The sequence below is a fragment of the Protopterus annectens genome, chromosome 11.part0 (assembly GCF_019279795.1).
Source record: "Protopterus annectens isolate FY-2018-M chromosome 11.part0, PAN1.0, whole genome shotgun sequence".
NCBI classification, from domain to species: domain Eukaryota; kingdom Metazoa; phylum Chordata; order Ceratodontiformes; family Protopteridae; genus Protopterus; species Protopterus annectens.
Window position 1 is genome coordinate 498,195,477 of NC_056745.1, and position 18,196 is coordinate 498,213,672.

Sequence of the window (18,196 nt, forward strand, 5' to 3'; positions counted from 1 at the left end):
TTGTAATTCTATTTATTTGTATTTTTATACTGGGATACAGCACTGATCTTAAGGGATCGATTTCAGTGTCGGTACAGAGTGGCAAATCAAAAAGTACAACACAGTACACAAAGTATCATAGCTGATGAGAAAAAAATCAGAACAAGTTAAGTAAAACAAGTATGTAGAACAGTTGAATTGTGTAAAAACAGATGAGGGCACTGCACAACTAAATAAATATGTACAACATTATGAGAAAAAAAGGAATGTGGAAATGAGGAGTAATAGTTGTACGTGACATTAATGTGTATGCACACAAACACACACAATACAAAAAGACAAAACCATCACCAAAGCCACTTTTTTGGAACTAGTACATACCTACAAAAATTCTTAGGACAAAAACAAATCCTTTTACACTTGGGAGTCTTATTTAAATAAATTTCATGACTAAAGAGGTGCAAACTGAGGAGTGCCCACTTACAGTGCAGACAGAAAAGTTGTCCAAAATTTTACCATAACCATAGATGTCCTTCTCTTCCATGTCGCAGTATTCCACATGGGTTTACCCTTCTTTCGCATGCATCCAGCCAGTATTCCAAAGTTTCAGTCCCTCCTGGTGCGTCTGATGTGGCCGACAGGAACGTGGGCCATAAAAGTGATGTCTGCACGCACTAGCCCTCAGAATAGAAGCCCCAGTTGGAGCCAGTCCTAAACTTGTCCAGTGTCACCCAGAGAAGCAAGTGCAACCTAACAAGGAGGGGAAAGAGGGTAGGAAGGAACACTGCAACATGGAAGAGAAGGACATCTATGGTTATGGTAAAATTTTACACAACTTTTCTATATCCTTCTATTCCTATATTACAGTATTCCACATATGGGTGAGTGCCACAGCTCACTAAGAATGGGGTGGTGGGTCTGGTAAGAACTCTCCAGGAATCCATGGAGGATGGCCCTGGCAAATCCTGCTCTGGCCCTAGAGATTTGGTCTGAATGCTGTAATTAAATCAAACGGTGCTTCAACAAAGTATTACTTTAAGGGTGTGCACACTTATGCAACAAGCTTATTGCACGTTTATTTTTTATATTTTTCCCCTAACAGATTTGTTTTTCAATTGAATTGTACAGGTCACATTAAAGGTGGGAAAAGTTTTGTGGTCTCATTTTTTTGCATCACAAAAACCTGGCATTTTAACAGGGGTGTGTACACTTCCACTGTACATATCCCCAGCATACTAACCAATTCTTATAACCTTTTAATGACTGGAATTCTATACTACTTTGTGTAAGATGGAGTGCAACCACACTCCCAAAGGCTTCTATTTTACATTTGTTTATTGGGAATGTCTGACTGAGCCAGTGGCCCGTTTTCAGCAGAGGCCCAGGGAGAAAAGCTCCAATGACATACATACAGTTGCATAAAATTAACAATGCAGGTGATATTAAACAATAAAGACAGATTATAGAAAACAACAATGTAGTACAATCTTCATATGGCAAGTTTCCCAGTTTAAACCAATGCAAGAAAATAAAATCTTAAGAAACTTAGTATGCTTTGGGGGGTGCATATTACAGAGTTTGAATATTGGTTAGGCCATACAAGTTTCCTTTGCTGTTTGCTAGCTTATAATTTTGTAGGTTAACAGGGAAGTACATGAGAGAAAGGAGGGGATAGGAAGTGTTAGTTGAGATATTAGGTGGCGAGTACAACAGCAGTTTTAGTCCTGGATAGTAATGAATAATACATGATACAATAAAGGTTAAAGAAAGGGATGAAAGGAGAATAGTACAGGAACAATGACATAGTATCAGCCTGGACTGGTACAGGCACATAGCCACTTGTTGGTAAGGTGATCTTTTAGTAGTAGTTTGAATGTGGGAGTACAAGTGATATTAAGGATTTCTTGGGGTACAGAGTTCCAAAGTGTTGACATTCTGTTAGAAAAAAAGGGAGTCACCACAGCTGTTATTAGATTTGGCTACTTTATTTTTTTATTGGAGGATCTTAGTGAGCGAGGGCAAACATAGGGTTGAACAAGGTCTTTGAGGGCCTGGCAGTTGATGGAAGATGCTGTGGGTGAAGTTTAATTGGTTAAAGGTAAGCAGACTGGGGAGTTCAAGCTATTTTACGTGCTGTAGTGCTTTGCAGTGGTGTGTTATGGATGGGAAGTTGGAGGCGAATCTAGCTATCTTGTAACATGAATCAAATCTGATTAAGTCAGTTTTATAGAGGTTTGTGAAAATGTGGGCTGTGTAAAGTAGAGCGGATAGAAGGTGAGTTCTGGAAATGGCACATCTAGTAGAATCAGTGAGGTAAGGTTTGATACAGTAAGGACAGCCTAATCTGACATGTACTTTGCCAGTTATTGCGAGGTGTTTGTCAAATCTAAGATCATCTATGGTAACCCCTAGGAGCTTGGTTTGTTCTACTGGCTCTATTGTAGCATTATTAGAAGAAGAGATGGTGAATGGCAGTGGGGTGTCGGATAGTTTGCTACTGATAAAGAACATAAGTTTAGTTTTTTTTGGACTTGAGAATAAGCTGATAGTCTGAAAGAAAATGTTTCTGTCACTGAGGGTGGTCTGGGTTATGTGATGGAGTTCGCATTAGGATGGGTCTCAGCAGAGACGGGCGGAATTATCTGCATACTGAATGTAGCACTGTGTGTTGCTGATGATAGTTTGTAAAAATAGTAAACTATAATGGGCCCAGTATAGATCCCTGAGGTACACCTATGGTGACAGGTAGGAGAGATGATTGTTGATTGTTCCATTTCAGGCTGTCACCAGTTGGTTAAACAGCTTTGAAACTAAGAGAGAGAATACTGGGATAGGTTGAGGTCAGCAAATTCAATGAGGAGTTTATGTGAGACCATGTCAAATGCTACTGACATGTCAAGGAATATTGAGGAAACAGTCTGGTATTTCTGAGCTGGTTAATAGTATCAGTAAATCGAAATAGTGCAGTGGTAGTGCTATGCTTTGAGCGAAAACCATGTTGGGATGAAGACGGTAAGTTATTTAGTTGATAATGGAGTAATTGTGCATGAATACATTTTTTCTAGAATTTTTGCACAGAGAGAATCACTATGGGTTGATAGTTGTTTAGTTCGGTAGATGTGATCCCCTTTGTGGAAAAGGATGAAGAATGACGTTTTCCATAATTTAGGGATGTATTGCTTGGCAATGGATTGGTTGATTAAGATGGAGATTGGAAAAGAGATGGTGCCTGCTGCTATTTTGCCAAAGTCGTTAGGAAGTTGATCTGCAGCTAGAGCTGAGAGTTTTAGTTTTGACAGTAACTTCCTAATGGTACTAGCTTGGACAGGTTTAAAAGAGAATGAGTTGAGATTATTTGTGGAGTGTGAAGGTAGGGCTTAGGGGGTGTTATTATTGGTGTGAACCAGGGATTGGATGGAGTTAATAAAATAGAAGTTTAACTGTGAGGCGATGCTATCGGAGGTATGTGGCGTGGCTGGGGTTGGAGTAGTGATGCATCCTGGTTTTAGAAGGTTGTTGATAGATTGCCATAACCTTTGAGAATTATTCTGGTACTTTATTTGGGAGGTTGTGTAGTAGGCTTTTTTGTCTTGTTGGATTTTTTTTTTGGCTAGGTTACATAGGTGGCGAAAGTTAAGAAGCGTTCTTTCATCCTTAGTTTTAAGATAGTGGAGCAAAATACCATCTCTTTGCTTAAGAAGGTTTTTAGTCTATTTGGAAAACCATGGTTTGCATTTTGACTTGGCACAATATTTTCTTACTGGGGCTAGGTTACTCAGAATGTTGAGGAAGCTGCTGCTGAAGTATTCTACAGCTTGATCAAGCTGCAGCTACTTGAGCTTCTTCCCTGCATTACATCAACCTGTCTGTTCCCTCCTCTAATACCAATGGGTGTGCTTCTTTGCCTGAAAAGGGCTACTGAACAAGCAGCAGAGGATGTTCCTGTTTCTCGGTCCTTAGTGCTTCCATGAAAAGCAAAAGCAGATGGACAAAAAGAAAGCAATGAACAGTCCAGGGAATGTAGAAGGATCACAGCAGTCTTGCATACTAGTGGCCGATCAAAGAAGCAGCCTGCTTCAAAACAAGACTCCACAAACGATTTTTCTTAAGGCTCAGGGAGGGAATAACCAAAAATGCACAACAGCCCCAAGTTTGGTGCATGTCTTTACTGAAAAAAAGTGTCTTGATAAGAACTCAGAGAAGCCTAGTTAAGTTGGTCTTTGTTGCTGGCTAAGAAAGTACAGTTGCACAACTCCTACTTGCCTGTAACACTAGATGTTCAAATTCCTCACTGCCTTAGCGGCATTTTGGGTTATCTGCCAAAGTAACCCAGTACTGGCCAGCTTTCAAAAGTTCAGACTCTCCTCCCTCTCCCTTCCTGTGGTAGCCAACTGGCTGAACATACCTTCACAGGGAAGCCTACAGCTGTCACAGGGAGCAAGTGTCCAGACTTTTTCAATTCCACAAAGGAAGACAGAAAAGTACAAGAAGCCAGAATCAACTAGCAAGGGTAAATCTGTAGTCAGTCACAACACTACATAAAAACAAATCCAACAGCAACCGAAAAAAAGCTCTTGAAACCTACATCAGCTAAATACAAATCAGGAAAATGGGTGGGTGATGCCATCAAGAAAGACAAATTAGAACATGTACCATTACAGGTAGGTAGGACTTGTGCACATATGCTATGCTCATCACTCCCACTACATCAGTGGCATTTTTGGTCGATTCCCAAAGCTTACTCTACCTGGAAGGTGGAAGGATAAGGACCCAGGATTCCCTGGAGAATAGTCCTAGCAACGCCTGCTCTGGAGCTTGAAAAATATATCCGCTTTATTATATTGTGAACACAGGACCAGGTTGCTGCCTCTAGAATGCTTTTAGAGTCCACCACTTTCCAATATGCTCTTGAAGAGTATAAGGCCCTAGTTGAGTCAGCCTTAGCCTTGCCTGGAAGAGGTCTGACATAGTGGGAGTAACAGAAAACTATAGCAGAGGACAACCATCGTGCAACAGTTTGCTTAAAGACAGGATTGACCTTTCGTAGCCCCTGCACAGGAGACAAAAGTATTCAGCATTCCTAAAGGGCTTTGCTCTGTTAAGGTAATACCTGCGCTGACTGTGCATGTCCAAGATATGTTGAATCTTTTCTTCCTTGATTTTGGATAAGGACAGAACACCTGGAGATCGATGACTCATTACAATGTAAATTCAGAATCAACTTTAGGCATAAATGATAGATTAGTAACACAACCCTCCACTTGTGAAAAAAAATCAGATAGGTGTGTCCCACCATGACAGCTTGCAGCTCAAAGACTCGCCTTGCAAATGTCAGAGCTAGAAGAAAAACAGTCTTCCAAGTAATGAAGTATAAATCAGCCTGACAGGAAGGTTCAATAGGAGAAAAGGTCAATTTTCCCAGGGAGGAGGAATTTTCTTTTGAGGTGGTCTCACATACAATACTTCAGAAAATGTTTTACTGCAAAAAGATGCAAGAGGGGGATCCATGGGCAGACAAGTTGAGATGTCCATGTGACAAACTAAGTGGCTCACAAACATTTCAAAACCAGAGGGGTCAACATCCTTTTGGGACCTCTGTTACTGGTTAGGCACCACCTAGAAAACCTATTCCACTTGTAAACATAAGATTTTCTACTTGCCTTACTAAATACTTGTTACACATCCTCATGGAATAAGTGCCTAAAAGATATCAAAATAGAATCATACAGGTTGTCAACTGCAGATGCACTAAGATGGGGTGTACCATTTGCCCATGATGCTATGTGAGCAGCTCAATTCTGTGAGGAAGCTTGGGGTAATGTCCCATGACCAATTCCTTTAAAACATAGAACCAACTTTGCCTGGCAAAAAGGGGGGTTACCACAGTGATATTTGGCAACTCTTCTATCTTTAGAAGTACCTTGGGAATCATTGTAAAGGACAGAAAAGCATACAGGTACACTGCCGACCGTGAGAATGGAGCAGCGATCTTCCAAGCATGGCTGCAAGGATGTCTTGAACAGAATTTTTTTCAGTTTGTTTTTCAATGAGGCAAACCAATCTAATTGAGGTTGTCACAAAAAGAAATATTGCCAGCCTAGCTATCTGGAATTTTGTAAATAATTACATGTCATTTGTGAATATTAGTGTGATTTATTGAGATACTGCCAACACAGCTGCCTAGAATTTTGTAAATGGTTATGTCTCATTTGTGAATATCAACACAGTTCATATGTTTGTATTGCAAATGTATTAGAACTGTATGTCATATAACATAGTTTGTACAGACGTGCGCTAAAGACATAGGTTAGAGTACTCAGCTTAAAGATGTATCACAGTGTACCCTATTGGAAAATAACAGAAATGTATATAAACTATTGTAACTGTGTAAAAGTTATTGTTTTAACAGTGGGAACTGGCACATAGAAGGTTAACTTGCAAAACTTCAGAAAAAAATAGTTTAAATTATTTTATAACCACGTAATAAAAGAGATGTTATCTTTCAGTTTCAGTGCAACAGGAGACCGTCTAGAACTAGAATATTTTGTATCGTCTTTACATGTGAAGGAATGCAAATTTTATGACTTCCACCATTTGCCAAAAGATCTAAGATATAGGTGTTTTTGCAGGTAGATGCTAAATGCTACAAGGAGCAGTGGGGTTTTCACCTAGGATAGTCAGATGACAAGAAGTGATGTCATGCTGCAAATACCCAGCAGTAATATCTGAAATATTAACTTAAGAACTCTCTGAGAGGGAGACTGTGCATTTTGCATTTTGTCTATGACCTGACAGCATCAGCTGGAAAACCCACTCACCACATCTGTCTTGCCTTACTATGAGTAAGTCAGTCTAGGGTATAGTAATTTCTCTTAGATACAGTTAGGTATATAGTGAAGTATAGTTTAGATGTTTTCTTTGAGAGACTGTCCTGCAATGTTCGAAATATTTCCTGTGATTTTGAACTTTGAAGTAACTGATTATATTCTTGTTCTTTTATTTATTATTAAATATATTTAAACCTATCATTGTGGCTAATATTTGTGAGATATATTTAATCTGTTTGGTGACACTTTGCAGACCACTCCTAATAGCCTTGCTCTTGGTCAAACTACCATTTGGATTAATAGTATCAATACACGGTAAGATTAGACCACTTTTTGTTAATACAGTAGCTGACAAGGAGTGTCTGGTGGCTGTCAAAACTACCTTACAGTCTGGGCAGAAGGGGGCATAGCTAGTAAACCTGTGCCAGCCTTCCCCAGGTGTGTGTGTGTGTGTGTGTGTGTGTGTGTGTGTGTGTGTGTGTGTGTGTGTGCATCAAATCTCAGTGGGAAGGAGAGAGTGCCTGAGAGTGCGAGCGAGGAGAGTGAGTAAGTATCAGCTACTTCGATACTGACACAAAGCACTGATTGGACAGAAGGTACTGGAGGTCTTGGCTTGGTCACTCAGCTGAGATCTCAACTCTCTAGCTGTGCCAGTGGGGAGTCTTATTGGGGATAAGGAGAAACAGGGATAAACCAGCCCCAGACTGACTGTGGTCTCTGTGTGCTCTTAAGGGAAATTGCACTTTATTGTATGTGTACTTGTCATCCTCCCAGTGTGTACGTCTCCCCACTATTGCCAGTGGTGAGGATTGAGGCTCCTTGATTACTGGGCCAGTGATGGGACATCACACAGGTGTTTTCCACATTGGAATCAAGTCCAGGAAGGCCTTTACATGAAGCTTCAACTCATGAGGGTCTGTCCAGGATCTTATTAGTCAGTCTACCACTGTGTTTTGCTATGACACAATGTATGAGGCCTGAAGAGTTAGAGAATACTGTACAGCCGGCTCCCAGGGCATCACTGCCACCTGATAAAGTGGTGTGATCTTGTACTCTTCTTGCTACTTCAGGTACCACATGAACACAGTGTTGTTGTAGAATTTGGGTATATGAAACATCCTAAATATCAATTTACCTCTATCATCACAGTGTGAGAATCTGTGTAACAGAGGCCTCAAACACCAATTCAGAACTTAAAGGTGCATTCAAAATTTCAGCTTTTAAATCACAGAAGTTCTGATTACATAACCAAGCATACTGTTTAACAAAACAGAAGCAGCAATTCTCAAGACTGCACATTTAAGCACATCTCTCAAAGCAAGTTTCAAAACCAAAGTCAAACCAGAAACAATTTCATTCAGATAAGACTTCTGCTCTGCAGGTAAGAATGCAGCAAAATCATTCAAACTGTATGCACACTGTAAAAACATTTAATTTAACATTCTAATTGGCTACATTACTAGAAAGATATCCTTTTGCAATTAAGATCTAACCATTTTCCATCTATCAGGCAGTGTTGGATTAGATGAAGCCAAGGACTTATTTGAGCAGGCAGCTGGGTCAGCAGTCATATCAGCGGAGACCCTATATTTTCTCTAAGCCTTTTAGGTACTTCTGAAATAGATACTGGTGTCCTGCATGCAGATTATAGACATCTTCCAAGGCCTATGAAAGATGGGAAAGCCACATATTGGACATCTCATGCTCAACAAGATAATTTACCCCAACTAGCTTTGGGTAGTTCCTGACTGCAAGCAAAAACATAACTAAAATGAGCAATTTGAAGAAAAGTGAGAACTTGTTTGGACTTGAGCTCAGGTTCACCTTCCAAAGAACCAGAGTGACTGGACTCTGTCTTAACTTGGAAATCACCAGTCTCCAGACCGCAATTTTAGTGTCAGTAGTAAGGTAGGCTGGTCTGAGCTGGGATACTCACAGGCATATGTGAGAATTACTTGTAGTTAGCTGGTACCTTTTCACTTTTGGCTAATCAAAAGTCTGATTTTACATTTAGACAACATGGATGGATACTCAAACTAGTAGAAAGTACTCTTAGAAATAGGCCAACACGAGAATGGAGAAAGGAAATTCTGACACTAGACATGACTACAAATAGGAGGTACAAAGAACAGGCAAGAGTAGACTGGAATTTACAGAAGAAAACTGGCAAATGAGCCAAGGTATTGGGAAACAATGGGAAGAGGCCATGAAAAACATTTGGGCTGCAGGCTACAAACTGGCTTCCATGTCAGGGATTGATATACTCTAAGTGAAAGACCTGTTCTGGTTGAGTTTTTATATGAATCTAAGAATAGAAGCTGCTGTTAAAAAGGGACAATTAGTAGGTGGTAGAAAATACTGCACGACAGCTATAGAAATCAGAGTAGGGTAGAAAAGATTGGGAAAAGAGAATGGATAAACAATTCACAAGGGAACAATGGGAAGACGTATATACAGCTCCCAAAAAGCAACAAAGCCTAGAAGATTTAGGATTTTTGCATGGAAGTATTTGCACAGTTATTTTTTTACCACAATCAGAATCTAAATGAATTCCTCCTCAAGTAGACGACAAATGGAGGTATGATGGAAAAGAAACAGGTAACTGGGAACCTATGTTTTAGGAGAACAATGACTTGGCAGTCTTTAAAAATTCCCTACAGAGTACTCGTCAGAAATATTGTGTGGGCAAATGGGTGTAACTAAGGAAATGATTTATTTTACTTTTTTTTTCAGCTTGGATATATGATCTGAACTACCTAGACATACAGTGGATATAAAATGTGTACACTCCCCTGTTAAAATGCCAGGTTTTTGTGATATAAAAATGAGACCACAATAAATCATTTCACTTTTCCCACCTTTAATGTTACCTACAACCTGTACAACCAAATTGAAAAACAAATCTGTTAGGGGAAAAAATATAAAAAATAAAAAACATGTTGGTGTGAATGACCTCAGACGTACCTCCCTGGACTACATGAAGAGAGACATGGAAGAGCTCTCTGATCATGTAGCCCAGGCCGGTATGACCCTGACCCTGAGTAGCATCCTGCCCTCGCCAAGAATGTCGTCACAGTATAAAGAAAAACTGATCAATTTCAACAACTGGCTAAGTTTCTGGTGTCATTCAAAGGGGATCCAGTATCTGTCCGCCTGGGATGACATGCTCGCCAAGCCACATTGCTTCGCAACAGATGGCTTGCACCAGTCACCCTTAGGCTTTTCTAATACTGATAAATCAGTAAACCAGTGCCAGAAAACGTTGAAACTCCGTCCAAGCAGTTTATTCACAAGCTGAAACGAGAAGCACCCCCTTCTGCAATCGCACTCTCCACTTTGGCGGCTTAACAATGAAGAAGTTCCAAAAGAATAATATTCAAAGGGAAGGGTGGGGGGGAGACAATCTTTACTAAAGCCCCTTCAGCTTTCAGAATTTAATATAACCAACTTATAAACAATAAAAATAAATAAAATAATAATTCTAATACTGGCCAAGGCTCTTGCCGCCCCCATAGTGTCTTTTTTAGGCAAGGCTCAAAAGACAAACCCACCATCATAAATAGCACAAGTAGCCAAAAACTGAGGGTAATGCTACTCAACGCCAGAAGTCTAAACCTCAAAATGCACGCACTCTATGCACTCCTCAGTATGGAGAACAGACATCTGTGCAGTAACAGAAACCTGGTTTAAGGCTCCTGAGAGCACCCCAGCTCTACTAGGCTATAACTCGTACCATACCTTTCGGCCACAGGACCGAAACACAAAAGGCGGGGGGTGTATCCATATTCATCGAGGATACCCACACCTCCAGGTTAGTGGTGCAGCACAATGCATCAGAGATCATCCATGTGCAACTAACAACGGGCAAAACTGCAATACAAATTGTAGCTTGCTACAGATCACCTACCATGACCCAGGACCCCCATTCCACATTTCTGGAGACACTGGGAAATATGAAGGTCCTATCAGACACCCTAATACTGGGTGATTTCAATTACCCAAACAAACTGGAAGAACTACTTAAGTACCAACTCCCTTGCCCAATGCTTCCTAGAATTTATAACCTCAAATACCCTAGATCAACTAGTCAACATCCCCACCAGAGGGAACAACATATTGGACCTGGTCATCACCAACATGGGCGATCGGTGTTCCACACTGGAGGTCAACCCCTCACTGGTTAGATCAGACCATAGACTAATCACTCTGGATATCCACATTCCGCCCCCACCCCCAATCAAAGAAACCACCGTGAAAAACTTTTCAAAAGCAAACTTCAAGTTACTTAAGACCGAGGTGGAAAGGTTCACAGCCCCCATGCTAAAAGACAATGCTGTCCAAGCTGCTGAAACCTTTACAAAGGCACTCTGAGCATCTGCAGGAATGCATGGATCGTGCTATCCCAAGTAAAACCAAGACTCACTCCTCCAAGAAAAGGAATCCAGACTGGTGGACCCCTGCCATAAACAAGCTATACAACAGGAGGTGAAAACTAGTACAGAAGAGAGTAAAATCCCAAGGAGGAAAGACATCCCTGATCAGTATCACCAAGAAACTACTATCCCTCATTAAATCCTCCAAGGCTAGTTGACAGAAAAATTGCCAATGACTCCAGATAACCACAAAGCATTCTTTAGCTATGTCAAGAACCTAAGTGGAAACACTCAGATCTGCTCTGAGTTAGTGCAGAATGGCACAAAATACACTGAACCGACTGATATTGCTAACATTCTGACAGACCGGTTTAGTGGAAACTTCACCACCCTCTCACCCCTAAAGGGCCCATAACCATACCAGAAGAATGCAGGGCCCCGTCAATCACAGACACACAGGTTAAAACAGCCCTATCCAAAGCCAAAAACACAGCTTCAATGGGACCGCATGGTGTCCCAGGCTGTGTCTTACAAGAGCTCCAAAATGAACTAACCCCTCATTTAAATACGCTGTTCAAACTCAGCCTCTCTACAGGCTACGTACCCACAGAGTGGTGCACAGCAACAGTTAACCCACTCCACAAAGGTGGAGCCACAACAGACCCCGTGAACTATCACCCTATAAGCCTGACTAGTCTGGTCTGCAAGACTATGGAGCGCATCATCATGGAACTCATTAACAGAGACATTGGGAACCTCCAAACCTTGGACCCTACCCAGTTTGGCTTTAAGGGCAGATCATGCCTCCTAAACCTAGTGGACTTCTTTGAGACAGTTACCAAGGCATTAGACGTGGGAAAGGAGGTCCACACAGCCTATCTAGACCTCACAAAGGCTTTTGACACCATTCCCTATTCTAGTATTATAGATATGCTCACCAGCTTGAACATAAACCCCTACGTCACGAGATGGGCTGCCAACTGGCTCATGGATAGAACCCACATGGTGAAAGTTGCACGCTCTACGTCCGACTCTAAACCGGTTACAAGTGGCGTCCCCCAGGGCTCAGTCCTAGCACCCCTCCTGTTCGGTATATTCTTCTCAGAGGTACAGGCAAGCATAAGAGGACTATGGCTGACCAAGTTTGCAGACTGCAAACTAGGGGCCATAATTGATTCTGATATAGACACCCTCCAAAAGGGTCTCACTGAGACGGATACCTGCTGCCAAAATCATGGCCTCAAGCTAAATGCCAAACAGTGCATAGTCATCTCCTTTGGAAAAAATAAAGTACCCGCGAACTATCACATAGATGGTAGTCCTCTAAATACAGAAAATGTAATAAGGGATCTGGGGATCCAAGCAGATCGTAATCTCTCCTTTGATAATCATACTAACAAGGTGGTTAGAAAATCCTTCTATATGGCCCAACTAATCACAAAAGGGTTCACATCTAGAACAAAAGAGGTTATTGTGCCTCTCTACTCATCACTCATTAGACCCATCATAGAATACAATGCCCCATTTGGGCTGTACCTTACAAGACACCTGCAACAGCTGAAAAGACCACAAAAGTACCTCACCAAGAGGATTACTGGCCTCAAACAGATACCCTATGCAGCCCGACTCAAGAAACTCCAGCTGTACTTGGTTGCATACCGCTTACTCAGAAGTGATCTCTGCCTGACTTACAAGGCCATGTCCAACCCAGAATTGATGGACATGCTCTTCCTAAAAAAAACAAATCCCAGAGAGCCACACGCTCTCGAGATATAAACCTCACCACAATGATAAATAGGACATGCTGGAGGGATAGATTCCTGTCCCAGAGACTTCCCATGCTTTGGAACAGGATTCCAATATACATCAGGCAGAGCCCCTCACGAACACTCTTCAAGAGAAACCTTGACGGGTGGATGGGAAACAGAAAATTTACCCCGGGGATCACTGCAGTGGCTCTGCTGGACACTGGCGCAGAGAACTAATGGCTCTGCTGGACAGAGGCACAGGGAACTAAGGGGTTGGCGAAAGCCAACACATTCTGGCTAGGCTTATAAATGCCCTTGGGCAGATAGCCTAGCACTTACCTATGAACCCATGAACCTATACAATAAACTGGTTACATAACTGCACACAACCTTAAATGAATACTTTGTTGAATAAACTGGTTACATAACTGCACACACCCTTAAATGAATACTTTGTTGAAGCACCTTTTGATTTAATTACAACATCCAGTCTTCTAATTGGGTAGGAGTCTATCAGCATGGCACATCTTGACTTGGCAAAATTTGCTTACTCTTCCTTGAAAAAGCACGCCAAATCTGTGAGATTGCGAGGGCATCTCTTGTGAACAGACCTCTTAAGGTCACCCCACAGATTTTTTACTGGATTTAGGTCTGGGCTCTGGCTGGGCCATTCCAAAAATTTAATTTTCTTTCTTTCTTTTTAATTTTCTTCTGGTGAAGCCATTTTTTGTTGATCTGGATGTATGCTTGAGGTCATTGTTGTGTTGAATGGTGAAACTCCTCTTCATCTTCAGCTTTCTAGCAGACGCCTGAAAGTTTTGGGCCAAAAGTGACTGGTATTTGGAACATGGAACTGTTCATAATTCCCTCCACTTTGACTAAAGCCCCAGTTCCAGCTGAAGAAAAGCAATGCCAAAGCATGATACTGCCACCACCATGCTTCACAGTGGGGATGGTGTTCTTTTGGTGATGCAAAGTGTTTCTGCACCAAATGTACCTTTTGAATTGTGGCCATAAAGTAAAACCTTGGTCTCATCAGACCATAATGCAATTTTCCACATGTTTTTGGGAGACTTGATGCATTGTTTTGCAAATTTTAGCTGGGCCTGGATGTCGTTCTGTATAAGAAAAGGCTTCAGTCTTACAACTCTTTCCCATAGTCCAGACATATGGAGAATACAGGAGATTGTTGTCACATGTGGTACACAACCAGTACTTGCCAGAAATTCCTGCAGCTCCTTTACTGTTGCTGTAGGTCTCTTGGCAGCCTCCCTGACCCGTTTTTGTCTCGTCTTTTCATCAGTTTTGGAGGGAACGTCCAGTTTTTTGCAACTTCATTGCTGTCCCATATTTTCTCCACTTTTTGATGACTGTCTTCACTGTGTTCCATGGTATATCCAATGCTATGGAAAATTTTTTGTACCCTTCGCCTGACTAATACCTTTCAACAATAAGATCCCTTTGATGCTTTGTAAGCTCTCTGCGAACCATGGCTTTTGCTGTAGCAGGCAACTGAGTAAATGTCAAGAAAACCCTACTAGGACAGCTGAACTATATTTGGGGTTAATCAGAGTCTCTCTAATTGATGGCAGGTGTGTACCCAGGAAGACTGAAATGCTGTAATTAAATCAAAAGGTGTTTCAACAAAGTATTAGTTTAGGGGTGTACACACATATGCAACCAGCTTATTGTACGCTTATTTTTTTATATTTTCCCCTAACATGTTTTTTCAATTGAACTGTACAGGTTATAGGACACATTAAAGGTGGGAAAAGTTTTAAAATGATTTATTGTGGTCTTTTTTCATCACAAAAACCTGGCATTTTAACAAGGGTGTGTACACTTTTTACATCCACTATAGTAATGCTTGTTAAGTTTAAATCTGGTGGCTGCCAAAAGGCAATCAACAGAAAATGGAAATCAAAGCCAGAATAAACTCTACTTGAAGTAGCAAATATTGTAACAGTTAAAAGAACTGAAGTGGGATCTTTAGCAAAGGGTAGGAGGAAACAGAAAAAATGGAAATCATGGGAGCAATACATACAGAATAAAGTTTCGGAGGAGGAGTGGGTTTTAAGGAAAGGCAGGAATTTATCAAGTTATGCAATGTTGGATTGATAAGGTATAAAAACAACATAAGTAATATATGTTTGTAAATGTGAATATGTTGACATTGGTTTTCTTTTATATATGTAGGTTTGCTATAAAAAAGCAAAAAAAAAAAAAAAAAAGACTAGAACTAAAATTCTAGTGGAAGCTCTCCATCCATGTGAAGCAGAGTTCATGTCCGAGCTTAGTCAAACAAAACCTTGATCACTAGATGAGAAGTCACAAATTCACCACATGTCTGGGCCCCATGTCTCTGATGGACAGAGGTCAACAGTAAGTAAATTAATCCCCAAATAATTTATCTCCCCACATAACCCTTATACCTCCTTACTAACATACCCACACCATATAGGCACTCATGCTACTCTGGGACAAAACTGGGTTGGGTTGCACGACTAGGCTTATAAAGACCTTGGTGGTCATCAGCCTTGTATATGAACACCTGCAGAATATCTAAGCTCTGCCTCTGCACTAACCCTTGATAAATACCCCTAAACTAAATTATAATTCCTTACATCTTCCTTCAGCTACTTCCCTCATTTTTCTTGCCCTTCAGCTACTTCCCTCATCTCTCTCTCAACCCGTCTCTACACTCTTACCATAACAGCCTACCCCCTCCCACTTTCATACTGACTTAATCCTTCTTATATACTCATATATAATTTTCTGTTCCGCCTTCACTTTTTTCATTTTTAGTCTTTAGTCTACTACACCAACTACGGACTAGCCAAAAAATATTTTATAAAAGGATGATACTTTTCTGCAATTTTATGACTAATTTAGGTCTTTGTTATGAAACTGTTTACTGAAGTACACAATGCCGCTGGTCCACTGAAATTTTTGTCTATCTATTGAATTATGCTCACAATCATCATTTGCTTAAAACAATCTGCACAGTGTCTTAATGTATTATCTGCAATGACGCCATTACTATGCAAACTTTTCAAATTACTAGTTTTGTGGTAATATTATTCATTAATCACCACCAAAAACACTACTGCTAGCTCCCAACACTACATTTTGACAGAAACATTATACCCTTCCTCACAAAAAAAAAATATATATATATATATATATATAGAATGGAAGGTTTTTCTCCATCAGGTAACTTGTAATCCCAGCTTTGAATAACCACTAGCCAACTGATCACAAAAAAGCCTGTAGAGAAGAGCACACTTTAATAGCAAGAAAGTTCTGAAGGTTTGGTGCCCGACTTTATATGCCACTTTTCAAACTATTCAGCCATTAGGGTGTTTAGAAGTTGCCCTTATCCTTTGGAAGTTGGCAGATTGTCACATTCTTGGCAGGACATAACCTATATAAGCTTAAACTAGAGCAACACTGATCTACTGATGAAAATATATTTCTTTGACTGTGTGCGAGCCATTGAAGCAGATAGGCTGGGATAGTCTCCCCCTAATCATACCAGCTAGCATCATGACATATCGTAGAATATGGTGGTCCCAAAGGAAGACCTTGATCTAGAGATGACATTCATCATTTACTGCGCTGCAAAAGTATTTAGTGAAGCCAATACCACTGCTCCAGCACAACTACCATCCAGAGGAGTCTCAAAGACACAAATTATGTGGCTAAAGGTCTTGTAGGATGTCTCTTTAGTTTGACAGGAAGAGTAATGTTGTCCAAATCAAACACAAAGGAAATACAGCCTGGACACTACCTTTAGACACCTGATGACCAATTTTCGCAAGTTTCAAAAGATACAAACAGCAGACTGCCTCCTATGCAGCTTTGATCTCTGTAAATAAAATCTTAGTTGCTAGTTGCCTATGCATGTCGAGAAAATGAAGGATTTATTCCCCAATATTTGAGTACAGAAGGGAAAAAAACAGGGATATGAACAGTCTGACTTTTGCTTCTTAAGCTATTTTAGGCATAAAGATGGGATTTTAGGAAAGGGCTTACTATATAGAAAATCTCTTTTCATATTAATAGTCATTAGGAATAGGGTTTTCTAAGAAATATATTTTAGATCAACTGAATGGGCTGTTTTGAAAAGGAGATGTGTGTCAGCTTTTCCAAAATCTGGTTAAGATCCCAAGGTGGAACAGGATCCTTACAAAAGGCAACAGGAAGGAAGACTCCTTTTAGGAAGGATTTACTTATTTAGTGAAGCTGAAGATTAACTACTTAAACCTTAGTGGAAGTTGTACATAGATGCCAGGTATGATTTCATAGTGGAGAAGATGGAGCTCACAAGCAGGGAAGAAAAAGCAATATGGAAGGTATGGAACCCAAGGTGTCTCAAACTGTGAAATCCCTGCTGGACTGTCCATAGGGAGAACTTTTTCCATTTTCACTACTTACGCTTTCTAGTGTAAAGCTCCAGAAAAGCTGCAAGGATTTTGGACAACCTGCATTACAAAGGGTCCCTGGCCATCAAGGGAGTCGGAGAAACCATGTGTTTAGCTTAAGAAACTTCATGTCTGGGTGATGCTTGTTAAACAAGAGATCCAGAAGCAGATTCTTTTGATGAGGCCTAAGCAACCAGAAGCCACATGGTCCAGACCAAAATAGGGTTAATGTGGATGACTGTTGCCCAGCACATGGGCTTCTATAGGAACCTTGTGATGAAGTTAGCAGTAAAAAGTCAAAAGCCCAGGTGGCCAACGGTTAATTAGTGCGTCTACTGGATCAGTCTATCTGGGAGGATAATAACAAATAATCACTGTATTTAGTGTTGGATAGAAAGGTAAAAAAAGTCACATGTCAAGGCTTCCACTTAAACAATAAATCTATTGAATACTACAATTATTAAGATAACTAAACTGTATACAACACCAAAATGAAATAGCCAGTGAATAACAGCTCTACTTTCCACCATACATACTTTAATGTTTAAAGAAAACTCTCTTAGCGCCTCGACCACAAACAGCCTTTACAGAGTAAAACTTCTTCATACTAAAAAACACTCCCTTTATATCTCAACCTAATATCATCATTTTTCAATTAACCAATTACATATACTTAAATAAAAACTTATTCAATTAGTATTTAAAGTAAAAATAGTATTTATATAAAACTTTGCCAATTACATTCTTTATTCAGTCCATTGGGTTGCAAAGTATTATATTTAATTATAAAAATAGATTTCTTCCTTATTAATACATATTTCAACCTTTCTGTAATTTCCATTTAT

General features: G+C 40.3%; 1 protein-coding gene across 1 annotated transcript in view; it reads right to left on the bottom strand.

The window, feature by feature from the left end:
• Nucleotides 1–18,196, bottom strand: part of ZFC3H1 (zinc finger C3H1-type containing) — a 3,672,721-nt gene that overhangs the window by 3,509,098 nt on the left and 145,427 nt on the right. The gene's annotated exons all lie outside the window — the stretch shown is intronic.